We start from the raw sequence: 12075 nt of genomic DNA, 5'->3' as shown, positions 1-12075 counted from the left end.
GAAACTTCACCCAGCCCCAGTGGATCACATGCATGTCTGTGACTTACTAAGTTTAGGTCCAAGTGAGCAGACTTCGAGACTGAGTTGTCAAAATTCTTAAGCGGCACCTCCTAAGAGTCAAAATATCCTTGTAACCATTCTGGATCTATCTGACCAGAGGGCGTGTGCCCCTGGAGCTACGGAAGAATGTACAAATTATATCAGGAGGACAGCGAGCTCCTCTTCAAAGTGGAGGCAATTATCCTTATATTGACCTAAGTGCTGAGTGGACCCTGGTCTTCAGGCACATTCCACAGAGCTAAATACACCAAAACTGGCCCTGCATTGTCTGGGACCTGAGTTCCTGAAGTGCAGAAAGGACTTAACACTAGTCCTTCAAAGCAATGGCTTTTAGCAGTGAAATAATGAGTAATCTGCTGCCTTCTTATACAACCTAGTTACCTTGGTTTTGGCCAATCTTCCCCTTTGTTTTTGCTGGTGAAGTTTGTGGTTTTCTGTGGGTTTTGGAAGTGTTAGGTCCGGAGCCGAGAGAGAAACACACACGAAGCCTCATGTGTAGCAAAATGTTGTTTATTTTGAGCATCTGGGTGCAGATGGGTGGAGGCAAAAAAGCATCCACCCTGAGGGAGGGGAAAGCCTTGGGTTTTATAGAGGGTTTCTCGGGGGAGTGAGTACCTGGGCCAGAACAGCCACTGCAATAAAATTTTTTTAAAACAACCAATTTCTGGGACCCCTGCATCAGTCTCATCCTGTAGAGATAAGGGAGGGGGGTAGTTCCCTCTTTATCAGGGCGGGTAGGAATGCCGCAGCTATTTGTTAGATTTACAATCTCCAGGGACTCTCCAGACTCCTACGCTATTGTTTCACAAACCTCAGTTTTCTATTAACCACATTCCTTCCCATACATACTTTTCTAGTTCCTACCTGGAACCAACCTAACAGAAAGTAGACTGACTAGTATGTAACCGTTCCCAAACCAAGATAATTGGGTTATGTTTACTTTAACTTTTAGCATTTAAATATAGAGAATATAGCATTTAAATATAGAGAAGTATTTTTGAAAGACTCCCACTTTAAAAATGATGAAATTTTGGCTATCAAAAGTGCTCAAATGGCACATGCTTGTAATCCTAGCACCCTGGGAGGCCAAGGTGGGACGATCGCTTGAGCTCAGGAGTTGGAGACCAGCCTGAACAAGAGTGAGCCCCATCTCTACTACAAAATAGAAAAAGATTAGCCGGGTGTGGTGGCGCGCACCTGTAGCTACTCAGGAGGCTGAGGCAGGAGGATGGCTTGAGCCCAGGAGTCGGAGGTTGCAGTGAGCTATGGTGACGCTACTGCACTCTAGCCCAGGCAACAGAGCAACACTCTGTCTCAAAAATAAAAAAGTGCTTAAAACTATATGATTAAGTGAATTTTAATTGTGTGATTTAGGCTTCTGTGGGTTTTTTTTCTTTTCTGCACATTAATGGTAAATATTCCACCTCCAGATTATTCTAAAAGCACACTGATCGCTTTTATGCCTTTTAATATCTGTTATCTGAATACTAAGGCTTTCCCATGTCTGTTTACTTGGTTCCAAATCTGCTACTATTAATTTTCAATTGAAGCAAGTTGTTTTGGATAAAAATTCAATTAATCATTTCAAACAAAAAAAATAGATTAAGAAAAAACAGACTAGAATATGTAAGAATACATCATGCATAGCAAAGTTACATCCTGTTTCATAAAAACTGTGTTTCACCTGTGCAGGTACTAGTTCACAAAGGAAAATCCATTTCTTGCTGTGAGTCATGGCCAAAAAGTTTGAAAATCATTGCAATGAAGGCTTTCTAAAGACTTTCAGGGTCTATAATTCTATAATTATGATAAGAACTCCAAATCATTTATGCAAAAAGGATGTATTAAGCACTTGCTTTCAACCCTCTGCCCCCAGAGCACCAGGCATACGAAGTCATTCGTGTTGAGACTATGAAGCTGGGCAAATTGGCCTTTTTTTGTGCCATTGATGTCTTTGGCTCCTGATTAAAGCCTATGAATCCTGTCTCTAAAGGGATTTTTTTTTTCGAAGAAAAACTTTAATTGCTATTGCAAAAAAAACTGATATGAAATAGAAATTGGTTGCAATAACATTAGTAGAGAATATGTTCTAGAAAGTGGAGGTAACTGGATGTAAAATTCTGGCAGCAGTTTAATAGAACAGTCCCAGGTGTTTAGGTTGAGGCCAATACCTAATGAGGATAGAAGCCTTGTCTGTGGGGAATTTCAAACAATACCTGGAGAGATATTACACTATGCCTAAACCAAATTGAACTGTTTTCACAAGAGCTGTAAAGTTTCATATAGTAAAAGGTTTTTTCTACAGGCACTTCAATGTCACATTAAGAGTGGCATAGAAGACCTAAACACAGGCTGGGCATGGTGGCTCAAGCCTGTAATCCTAGCACTCTGGGAGGCTGAGGTGGGAGGATCGCTGGAGGTCAGGAGTTCGAGACCAGCCTGAGCAAGAATGAGACCCCCGTCTCTACTAAAAAATAGAAAGAAATTAACCGGACAACTAAAAATATATAGAAAAAATTAGCCGGGCATGGTTGTACATGCCTGTAGTCCCTGCTACTCGGGAGGCTGAGGCAGGAGAATCGCTTGAGCCCAGGGGGTTGAGGTTGCTGTGAGCTAAGATATCTAACTCCTTGATATAATAATGCATACAATACAAAATAGTTATACTATTATTACATCCAGGGCTTTCTGCAACTACAAGGTAGTGGTTATGGAAAGCTTGGCCCTCAGTATCAATATCTAGAAAGCAGCCACCACCTTTTATGCGTATTCTTTTTGAATTTTTTCTTCATTTTTCTTAATCAGCTCTGCTGTTGTTGCTGCTTCTTGGCAAAACTGGCACACACAAAAAAAGTTGTAATCATTGATGCATCACCCAGCAAATCCCAGAACTCCTGCCTCAGGATCCTCCCAGCTTCTCTCCAGCGTGCTTTCAAGTGTTGCAAAGCTACCAAGGGCATCTGGGCTGCTATTGGTAGCGTCCTTCCTGAGTCTGAGCTCCCAACCAAAGGCCATGAGGTCTAAGAACAGCTGGGTGGAGCAGAATAATGTTTTTAAATGAATAAAAACAAACTACATAGGATTACAAAGGAAACCAATTATATCAAAATATATGTGAAATAGTAATATATGCACTTCTTAATGTAGCAGGTTGAATACCTTCTATGATTTCAAAATTGCAATAAGCATAAAACAATATGTTGAATTATTTGCAACAGCTGCAATGTGATAGAAAAATATCTGTGATTCGTATTGGTGACAAAGTTACAGGTAGTGCTTATAATTCTGGATTTATTATATACATTCATAATTAAAGAAAATATTAAATTCCAGCTAGAAGTTAAGGCAAATAAAGGTATAATTACTTTCCAATCAAAGTTCACAGATTCCTTGAATGCCTATTGCAGAGCAAATCTAAAATTGCCATTGTAACTGCATGACATTTATATATCTATAATAAGAGTTGTGGTCTTGCAGGTCAGGAGAGAATGAAAAGATTGACTAAAAATCAAATTCCAAGCTAATGGTGGAGTGACTCAGATGTTTAGCCTGCCCTGAAAAGTTCTACAAGCCATAAGGAGGCCAAGGTTGGGAGGCCCACCCTAAGACTGCAGCCCCACAGGGATATAGTTGTTCTTAGAGTGGTTCGCTGCCTTTCCAACTAGCCCTGGATAGAGCAGACCCAGGGAGCAGCGGAAGCAGGCAAAGTGATACAGGCCACATTGTCCCAGGACTTACCCCTACACTTCTCCTGGTCACTCAGAGTCACAGGCCCAAGCACTTCTGAAGGTGAAGGAGCCTCATGGGTCTATCCCATGCCTCTCTCCCTCTATACAACCCCCTCCAGGGACAGGAGCTCATCATCTCCTTGGGAGGAAGGGCTGCCTCTGCCCCGGTTCCAGGAAGCCTTAGTTGACTTCCTCGGAAAGACATGAGTCAGCAGGTGTGGCGTGGGCTGCAGGCGAATGTCCTGCTTTCTGCTCAGCACAGGCGGAGGGCGAAGGAACTCCACTGGCCACATCTGCCCTGTGTAGGGCTCTCAAGGTCCTCCAACATGGACTCTCTGTGATCCTCCTCAGAATCCCATCTGGCAAAGCCTGATGTCAGGGACCCCAGTCCACCTTCCTGATGCTCATCCCCAGTGCCCCCCCCGGCCCCACAGCTGACACCCCACTCTCTTTCTTCCAGTTCTTCCTCCGGCCTCCCTTCCTACAGGCTGCAGTGTCTCGTGTGGTCCCCTCTCCTTCTATGGATGCCACCTCTCACTCTGCCCCCAAGTTCCCCCCTTCATTTGATCGAGTAGCACCCCCTTATCTCCTCCATATCCCTACACACAGGCCCCCAGGCCTCTTTGTTTTCACATTGGACACATACGGGTTAAACAACTTGGGCTCTGGAGCCAGATTGCCTGGGTTCAGTCTTGGCTGCTCCCCGCTAGCTCTGGTAAATGATGCAACCTCACTGGGCCATCTCTAAAGTGGGGATAATAATAGAACTTTCCTCTTAGTGTTGATATGAGGATTAAAAGAGTTAATATGTGTAAAATGTTTAGAATAGTGCCTGGCACAAAGAAAACACTCAACAAATGTCAGCTGTTATTACTCTTACAATTGTTATTCTAGGAAGCTTCAAAGGTACAACCCACCTTTAGGGAAGGCCCTGAAAGCCCCCAGGTCTCTTTCCTTCACTAGTTTGCTGGACAGCTAAGGGTATTTGCATCTCTGAAGCTTATAGCCACAACTTCCAGATTTCACCCAGCAACCCGGGCATTTCCTCACAAAGAATCTTCTAGAAAGCTATGCTCCTCTTTCTCTAAAGCAGTGAACCCGCATGCCTGGAATTCTGGTGCTAATGCTGCAGAGTGGGGATTAACCCTGGTTTACAGAGAAGGAAATTGCCCGTAGGGGAGGCAAAGTGACTTCAGGGTCACTCAGCCAGCAAGACGTAGTAAGAATGGAAACCCAAGCTGGATTGAGGGATGGCTATTTCTTTTTTCATTCCTAAGTCCACAGTATTAGAGGAGGGAAAAGTGGAGAGCAGGAGGTCACAGGAAGGAAAGGGGTGCTGAGAAGGTGAGGGCAGGAGTGTTATGGGGCCAGAGGCCGAAATCTGGGTTCAAATCTAAACCCACAGGGATGCATTGCTCCTTTCTCCAGCTGGTCCAGGGAGGCTGAACCAGAGAACCCTCTGGAACTGGCTTCCTACCTTGCAGCCAGGGTCTCTTGGCAGTCCAAGTTTGCGGAATGCAGGCCCCTGCCGTGAGCTAGCAGCCAGGGGCCTTACCATGACTGGCCAGAGGGTGGCGGTCACTGCCTGCGCGTGGCTGCTTGGCTGATACCTGCTGATCATGAAGTAACAGATATGGCCTTCCTGGCTCCTCAGACCCCAGAGGCACTGAGTTTCTGCTGCTAAATCACTATGAGACCCAGAGTAATGGGCTCTCAGGCCTCAGTTTCCTCACCTTGAAAATGAAGATCCTCATACCATGGCCCTAATCCCTAGTGGTTTTCAAAGTGTGGTTCCCAAACCAGCAGCATCAGCATCACCTAGAAACTTGTTCAACATGCAAAATTCTCAGGCTCTGTCCTCCACCTATGGAACAAGAAATCCTGGGGGTAGGCCCAGCAATCTGTGTTTTAACAAGCCCTGCAAGGAGATTATGTTGCAGGCTCTTGTGTGAGAACCACAGCTCTCCCCTACATGAGGAGGAGGAGGGAAGCCAGGTACTACCAAGGATTGCTGCTCAGCTCCCGAGATGGTGCAGTGGTTCCCCCCAAGTCTGCAGTGAGAAGGATGCAAACTGCACATCTCTGGGGGGCCCTGGAGATGGAGCTGTGGGATTCCCACCTGTTATCCCCGCAGGTCCCGGCAGTGAGATCCCCAAGGGAGTTTCAGTAGAAGGTAGGAGCAGGGGAGAGAGCCCTGGGAGGGGCAACTGAGGCCTCCCACCCTCCGCACACACCTGGCTCAGGGGCTGCAGCATGGGCGTGGCCTGGGGGACTGACTTTCCTTGCGTCCAGCAACTGTTCAGGCTGAGGTTTCAGTTGTTTTCTATTCTCCAGCTGCTGAGCAGGGGTTGCAGTCCCCTCTTGCCCTTGGCTGCTCTGCCAGTGTCCACCAACAGGGCGTATACCGGGCCAGGCTGGGGATAATCAAAGCAATCAGAATCCCTGCCTGCAAGGAGCTCACAGTGACTCTTCCTCACCGGCACTCTAGGCCATCTTCAACAGAGATCGACCTTCCAGTCAGAAAAGCCCTAGCCCATCTTATTCTCCCTACATAAGATGTCTAGGAATTGAGTATTCCTATTGTATAGAATAGTTGGCACAGAGAGAGCGCATGGTTACTCTAGAGCACCTAGTGAAGCTGTGGCAGAGTGGGGACTAGAACCCGGGCCCCTTGAGTCCCTGTACAGGCTGCCTCTGCATAGAGTGTGGGGCATGGCCCAGAGACAGGGTGGGCAATCCAGGGACTGAGCCCCTCCTCCACTGTCTGCCATGCCCACATCCTTTGAAAATGGGCAGGAGCCAGGAGTGGACTCACCCCACACCGGGGCACTGAGTCACACCCCTAGGGGAGCCAAAGTGCAGCTGGAGGGAATCAGGCCCTATTCGGGGACAGGGGACAGGGGACAGGGACTGGACAAGCCCAACAGTGCATGAAATTCTGCTGTAGCTGGGGCCCACACCGTGACCTTCTGTACATTGTTACCATTTACCTACTGACACAGGAAGCAGCCAAATCAGGATGCAAAAACAGGCTGCCAAAGAAGTTGAGAGTGTAGGAGGTGAGCCAAGGAGCCAGAGTGATGGGCCTGCCGGGAGGAGGCCGCAAGCCCCTGGCGCATGCAGGAGTTGGGTGTGGAGGCTGGGAGCCAGCGCCGTGGTCTGCAGTGAATGAGGTGAGAGGGACTGGTAGCTGAGCGTGCGGAAGGCGGAAGGAGGTGTGTCTTAGCCTGTTTTGTGCTGCTAGAACAGAATGCCTGAGACCAGGCAATCTATAAAGAACAGAAATTTATTTCCTCATAGTTCTGCAGGCTGGGAAGTGCAAGATCAAGGTGCCAGCCTCTGCTGAGGGTCTTCTTGCTGTGTCATCCCATGGCAGAGGGCAAGAGGAGAGTAAGAGAGGCCAAACTTATCCTTCTGTAAGGAACCCACTCCCACTCTGATGGCACTAATCCATTCATGAGGGTGCAGCGCTCACGGCCTAATCACCTCTTAACGTCCCACCTCTTAACCCTGTTGCATTGGGGATTAAGTTTCCAACACATGAACTTTGGGGGATGCAATCAAACTGTAGCAGGGGGGCTACCTGTGTGGTGAAAGTCTCACAGGAGCAGAGGAAAAAGAACTAGGGCTCTGGTGCTGTGCTGGAAAATGTTTGACAACAGGCTCACCAGGGAAAAAAATCTAAATCTGGGTTATAACATCTGCTCATTTCCACAGTGTAAATACAGCTCCCAGGGGTCATTTCAAGCCACTGATATGAAGTTGCTGGCCGATGCATGCAACCTGCTCTGGTAAGCTGGTGTGCACCGGCTCCGGCACACTCCTGGGTGGTTCTGACATATTGTTGGGGGTGTCTCTCTTGGCCCAGAGTGCGTGGGGTGTGCATACCCTGCAGGGTCCACTCCGGAGTCTGCCAGGAAGTGGTGTCCTCTGGGAAGAGCTAGGTGCAGTGACAGCAGGGTTGGAGTAAGGGACTGTGAAAAAGCTAAAAATATAGGGGTTTTTATTTACAAAGCTAGGGGGAGTCAAAGGATTGAGAGCTGGCAGGGAGGGCAGGACTACAGGGAAGTGCTGATCAGAAGGGCCTGGGCTTGGGAAGCCAGGGGGCAAAAGGAGCTCTGGCAAGAGAACTCACTGCTTTGAGGCTTCCCGTGGAAATTGGAAGTCCCTTTCTGGCACAGCTTAAGCACAGAGTCTCTTGCCAGGATGAACAGGTGCTAGCGCCAGCCCAGAAAGCTTGGGAAAGCACTGGGATGCTGTATCGAATGCACTTCTGAAGGACAAAGGGAATTCAAGAAGCCAAAGGCAGCTTTAGAACAGCCTCCTGCAAAGCTCCTTCCCCAGGGCCCTTAACTCAGAGGGAGGGAGCCGAGGGCCAGGCCACACACTGGATGCCAGTCTAAAGTGCGTCCTGGTGACGGAGCTAACGTCTCCTGCTAAAAGCACCTCCTTTACTCCTTGCCTGCCACTGTGCTCAAATTAATAGCAGAAGAAGGAAAGCGTGCAGAGACCTTGCTGCGAAGTGACACCAAAAGCACCCCAGGAGGCCGAGAGGCATAGCGGCCAGAGGAACCTCACATCTGCAGCTTATAATTCCCACTTCTGAGCACTGACTGCGTGGAGGCGGGGCAAGTCACTCAAGTGGCCTCATTTAACCATTCCTGGGTCTGAAAGGGAAAATCTCCAGCTTGCCTCTGTCGGAACCCTCTCTGGGCCTCAGTTTCCACAGCTGTCTGTCCAGTGAGGCCATCGGCTCTGGGGCTTTGTCCAGGTTGGACCTTCTGATCCAGCTTGGCTGATCTTCCCATTGGTTTGTCATGTTGGCTGTGAGCTGCCTGTGGCCCATGCAATTACCCTGTGTTCTTTACTGTAGAGAATACTTCTTGTGCATCTCTTCACATCCTCTTAGCCTCTCCTCTTGGTCCGGCCACTACCCTGGGATCAGCCCAAGTGTAAGCTGACAGCACCTCCCCTCCTCCAAATCTCTGCCTGTGCCTTCCTGCCCTGGGAACCACCCCACGTCCACTCAGAAGGATCATTGCCTGTGAGGCAGCTTGACCAACAGGAGATGTGGAGCTACTGGCCAAGTGTTTCCCCCTCTGTCCCCGAGGGACAGTTCTGCAATACCTGGCACAGGCTCCTTAACACTGGTGGCCAACTCAAAAATACATCCTTGATTCGGCCTTTTCTTCTTCCTTTGTTTCACCCCTGCCCCTCCCTCCTGTTTCCTGGGATCACATCCCTAAATAAGCTCCCTGCTTGGGGGGTCTTTGTCTTAGGCTCTGCTTTGGGGGGAATCCAGGCTAAGACAGTTTCCAAGGGTCCATGACTGCAAACAATCTACTCTTTTGATCAAGTGGGCCAATTTTTTGCTTGCGAATGAAGTTCTCACCCCCTTGCATTCAGAGATGATTTCTTGAGAGGTAAGAAGACATGTGGAATGGGGACAGTCTGAAGAGCCTTGCCCAGCCCCGGGGAGGGGGCGTGAGAAGGCCTGGAACCAGGGTACCTGTTGGAGGCTGGGAGATCAGTGAGAAGCTTGTGCTACCTGGGTTGGGGTGTCTGTGGAAACTCATCACATTGGGAGGGGGGTAGGTAACCGCTATTGATGGTGTCCTGGGCCTGCAGAACTGAGTTGTTCTCTGAACAAAGTTCTAGATATAGAGAAACTGACCCAGGTCCCCTATGGACCTCCGTTCCAGGCTTCTGCCACATCAGTGGGGAACGGGGGCCCTCAGCCTGCAGACACCTGCTCTGAGCACTTGGTCAGGAAGGCAGGGATCCTGCCCCACTGAGGTCCTAGAGGAGAGGCAGTATTTGGGGTGGGATGAGGAGATTGTGCTCCATGAAATGACTAAAAAATAATAGCATCTTTGGCCTGCAGAGACCTGGGACATGGGTCTGGGTGGGGGGTGCTGAGCCTCCTTGGCAGACCTCTGTGGGGCAATGCTGGTTGGAGGGGGCACATATGGGCTGTGACCTGAAGCCAGGCCAGGGCCTAGGGACAGGCCCCTGAGAGGTATCTGAGCCCACAGGGAGAAGGGTCTTTCTCATAGGCAAAACCATTTCACAGGTATAGGGACTGCCTTGAAGGTATGAGCCTTCCATCCTGAATGTACAAACCACAACTGAACAGCCACATGCAGGGCCGGCAGAGTGTGGCCCCCAGTACCACAGGGTAGTGTCCCAGCCACCCCCTCACCACCACCCTGCAGTGACTTTAAAATTATTCCTGTTGGCCAGGCTCGGTGGCTCACGCCTATGATCCTAGCACTTTGGGAGGCCGAGGTGGGAGGATCACTTGAGGCCAGGATTTCGAGACCAACCTGAGCAACATAGCTAGACCCCATCCCTACTAAAAATAGAAGAATTAGCCAGGTGTGGTGGTATGTTCCCATAGTCCCAGCTACTCAGGAGGCTGAGGCAGGAAGATCATTTGAGCAAGGAGTTTGAGGTTGCAGTGAGCTATGATGATGCCACTGCGCTCCAGCCAGGGCAACAGATTGAGACTCTATTCCCTCCCCCGCCACTCCCGCTAAAAAAAATTTGCTCCTGTTGTTGGGAGGACTGCAAAAGACTGAAGGAGCCTTAGAACCAGATGGGTTCCAGGACTGGACTACTTTGCCCTCCAATATCCACCCAACCCACGTTAGGATCTCCCCCGTACCCCTCCCCTCTCAGCAACCAGATCTTGGGGGCTTCTGTTGCACACAGCTGTAAGACCCAGCCAAAGTGCCCCTGGGCTTTTGGGGGCTGAGATGTGGAGCGAGGCCCTCCCCTCCGGCCTCAGTTGCTCACGCTCCTTACAGTCTGCCCCCCGCCCCCCCCCCGCCGCTTGCACTGCCCCTCCCTTGTGAGTGTCCAAATCCAGGTGGGCATCCAAGGCCCTGCCCAGGCCATGCCAGGGATCCTTCTCTGAGGCCCAGCCCTCAGCCATCTCAGCCTGAAGCATTTCACGGGCTGCTTTCGTGCTCCTCCGTGGGCCTTGGAGTGGAGACTGACAAAGCCACTCCGATGGAAGGAGGGAGGGAGGGAGTGCCAGGAGTAGAGGAAAAGACCAGCAGGACCTCTGCGTGCCAAAGGGGCTGCACCTCAGGGAGGGGATCCGGCCCCATGGCATAACTCCAGGACACACAACTAGAAGGGGACTGTGGGGAGGAGGGCAGAGCAGGCTGGGCTCTGGGCCTAGGGCAGTTGAAATTTCCACGACAACCAGGTTAAGGACACTTGTGAGGGACTAACCCTATAGGAGGGGCCAAGGGGTCTCAGTTGCCGGAGGGGCTGGAGGTAGAGGTTCTGAAGGGGAGTGGCGGGTGTTCAGCAAGGCCTGCTGGAGGTGGCCAGGGAGCTCAGAACAGTGAAGCCACGCTGTTCCCGTCCCCACTGTGCCTCTCTCCACTCTGGACCCACCCTGACCTGCCCTCCCTGGCTGGACCTCGGCCTCTGGAAGTCTCTCTCTCCCTGTTCTCTGGTCCCCTCTCTCCTTGTCCCTAAGTCAGAAGAGTGCCGAGAGGCCGGTTCTAACCTATTTGGCTATTGGAACCTCGATTTTCTCATCTGTAAAATGAAGATAATTTCTTCTTGGGGTTGTTACGGAGATTTATAGGATAAGAACTCTGCAGCACTTAGTGCAGTGCTTTGCTCATGGGAAGTGTTTCATAAACAGAAGCTATTAGTGGTAGGCTCATTGGTTCCTGTTTTCAATCTTTTATTTTGCTGGAAGGCAAGAGCTAAAGAGAGGACAGGGCTCACCTGAGATCCCCCAGAGGGCTGGCAGCAGAGTAGGGATGTGACCTGAGGTTCCTGGTGCCCACTCCCATGCACAGCCCTCTGCCCCGCTAGTACCCTGCTTGGGCTTTCAGCCAGGACTGAGTAGCCAGGTAGGGCTTCCCGGCTGCTGGTGCCCCCTCCATACTTTCTCCCACCCTGACTGTCTGCCCTACATCTGCATTTTAAAAGGGCCTGTAGGGTTTTCACCATGGGAAGAGTCCAGGCCCAGGGCTGGCTCTGTGGGAGCACAGGGGCCTGGCTGGGCAGTCACAGCCCTCTGCAGCACCCAGGGCCTTGGCCACAAAAGGGAGAGAAAGGGCTTTGTGGGGTAGTCAGGAGACCTGGGTTCCAGCCTCAGCTCCACCACTTATGTGCCATGTGCTTGGAGCACATCACAGCTCTCTCTGCGACCCAAGTTCCTTTATCACACATACATGGGAGCTTTTGCAGTGGCCAGGGTCTCAGTCAGCCCAGAAAGGCACTGAGCTCTGGCCTGGCAGGACACAATCTGTCCTCC

The sequence above is a fragment of the Lemur catta genome, chromosome 1 (assembly GCF_020740605.2).
Source record: "Lemur catta isolate mLemCat1 chromosome 1, mLemCat1.pri, whole genome shotgun sequence".
In the NCBI taxonomy this organism is placed as follows: domain Eukaryota; kingdom Metazoa; phylum Chordata; class Mammalia; order Primates; family Lemuridae; genus Lemur; species Lemur catta.
The sequence above is the reverse complement of the archived record's forward strand: the minus strand, read 5'-3'. Positions refer to the sequence as shown.